The sequence below is a fragment of the Physeter macrocephalus genome, unplaced genomic scaffold (assembly GCF_002837175.3).
Source record: "Physeter macrocephalus isolate SW-GA unplaced genomic scaffold, ASM283717v5 random_866, whole genome shotgun sequence".
NCBI classification, from domain to species: Eukaryota; Metazoa; Chordata; class Mammalia; order Artiodactyla; family Physeteridae; genus Physeter; species Physeter macrocephalus.
This window is the reverse complement of record NW_021146152.1, coordinates 5565-7700: the sequence shown is the minus strand read 5'-3', so window position 1 is coordinate 7700 and position 2136 is coordinate 5565. Positions and strand designations below refer to the sequence as shown.

At 54.2% G+C, this 2136-nt stretch overlaps 1 long non-coding RNA gene and 1 other non-coding gene across 3 annotated transcripts in view; both read left to right on the top strand.

The window, feature by feature from the left end:
• Positions 1-1566, top strand: part of LOC114485250 (uncharacterized) — a 15592-nt gene extending 14026 nt beyond the window's left edge. The window contains exon 3 of one of the 2 annotated variants that reach the window (XR_003678737.1): positions 1452-1566. This is a non-coding gene — a long non-coding RNA (uncharacterized lncRNA). Of the gene's footprint in view, positions 1-1447 lie in introns of both variants that reach the window. The other variant, XR_003678738.1, reaches the window with a different exon arrangement.
• Positions 1567-1859: 293 nt separating this feature from the next.
• On the top strand, positions 1860-1951 carry LOC112062801 (small nucleolar RNA SNORD116). Its single transcript, XR_002890881.1, has one exon. It is a non-coding gene; the product is annotated as a small nucleolar RNA SNORD116 (small nucleolar RNA).
• Positions 1952-2136: the final 185 nt, after the last annotated feature.

Here is a 2136-nt window from a genome sequence, read left to right as displayed (position 1 = left end):
GAACGGCAAGACGAGTGAAAAAGACACGTGAGATGGCTGGCTAAGCCCACAGGTTTACTGTTGGGGGGATAGATAGACGGTGGCCGAAGGGTTCCCAGAACACATGTGGGATTCCATCAGGAGCGTTTGGTGGCACGTGTAGGGAGGGAACACGGGAGCACATTTGTAGACTGTCCCGCCTTTGTTGTCTGCATGGTCGATTGGCTTCATTCTGGGTCCCTCTGCTAGCGAATGGTTGCCTTCGTGGCACAATACGCTGTCTTCTCATTAGGGCCCATTGGGAGGCCTTGAGCGGTTTTCTCCCTGTCTGGCCACGTTCCCCCTGTGTTGAAGATGTGCAGCTGTTCCACAGGACAGCCCAGCATCGTTAGTCCACCCAGCCCACACAGCGTTCCCTGAGGATTGCAGCACTTCCCGTAGGTCATTGGGTGCAATCATGTGGAAAGAAGCGAGTCGGCTGCCAAGGAAAGGCTACAGGTTTAAGGGCAGGAGAGGATGTGTGGAGAGGGGGTCATTTTTGCTATGACCCTCTGCTGTGTCAAGACTGTGCTATCCTGCGTGCCTCGCCAGAGGCCAGAGTAGTCATACCAGTTCAAGTGTCTCGGCTGTTTGCTGGGTTCTCTCGTTGCACGGCTGTGGGTAAAACGTTGCTTCTAGAAGAAGTGGACCTCACGGTTTCTCTGAGGTCACGTCACTGATGGGCCCAGAGTGCGAAAGTGCCAGGAAACACAGTAAGTGACCCAATTGTTGCAACAGGTTGCCCCCCCACCTTGGGCATCGGAATGGCTCCCTTGCCATTAGGCTCCAAGGATTTTCCCCACCACGTTGGGCATTAGAATGCTTCCCATGCCATTATCTTTGTGTGTGGGCCAAGGGTAGCTCGTCTGTCTAGGCAGCAGGCCAGGAACTATGCCTGATGGTGAGTCTCCCTTGATCAGTCCAGGTGTGCCTCAGGTGTCTTTTGTCACGGGTCCCTACGAGTCGCTTTTGATGGTGGCGGTCAAATTCGGCCAAGGGTCCTTCCCTTGTGGTAGATATCTTCGCCTTGAAGGCACATCCATTGTGTGGAAATATATGTGCCAAGGTCGGGTGTGTTTCCCTAGAAGGCAGTGGCTCTTAGGCTGAGGGGGCACAGTTGTCCTGAGGGTGTGTCAGGGGTTCAGGAAGACATGCTTTTGCTGTGATGGAGAGGAGAGTGCTCAGGAGAGGAATTGCAGGGCTCGAGACCAGGGGGTTGCGGACGGCGGTGCTCTTTGTCCAGATGGCCGCTCGCTCTGAAGGCATCTGCGCCACGATGCTTTCACATTTGGCTGTGGACACACAGGCTAGACACTCCCCAAATGAAACGTTTTGTGGAGATAGAGCACACATCGTTGGGTGGTATTGACTGTTCCCTCGGTGCGCCTGTGCACCCTCCTCAAGTATGTGTGTGTTCTCTCACACCAAGCCAGGTGGAATGCCAGGGACGGAATGCCGACAGTAGAGCAGCCTGGGGCCATCCGTATAATCCGTGATACGAGTGAAATGAGGACGGTGCGGCAAGGTCAGGCCAGGTGAAGTAGTCTCGGAGGGGTGTTGGCGTACATTCCATGCGGATCCTGTTTGAAACTTTGTCGCGGTAAGCAACACCTCTTTGCAAAAACCTAGAGTTTCGGCCACGAGCACTGGTGCACCGGGGATACACCCTCACCTTCTGGCCTTTTCTCGGGGAACACGAGCTTCGATTCCCTGAGTACTGGCTGCATTTCCTGCCCCATGGCTCGGCTCTGGCCACTTCCATATGCTGATATGATTCAGCTCACTGGCCGTCCTATGGTGGAATCTGCAACTTTGCATGTCCCGCGTTTGAGCATGTGCTTGGATCGATGATGAGTCCCACAAATGCATTCCTTGGAAATCTGAACAAAATGAGTGAGAAATCCATACCGTCTCCTCATCGTAACTGAGGTCCAGCACTTGGCTCCCAAAAGGAAAGTAGAGAGTGGTTCACAGTGCATTTGCTGCCGTTGGTGTCCACAGCCACGTTTTTCAAGTGGAAGGTTGTGGCCAACTCATGGGTAGAAGAGCCATTGTGAGAGGAGCCTGGGATGCCAACCCAGGTGGGAAGGATAGGGACAACGTGCCGTCACAGGGACT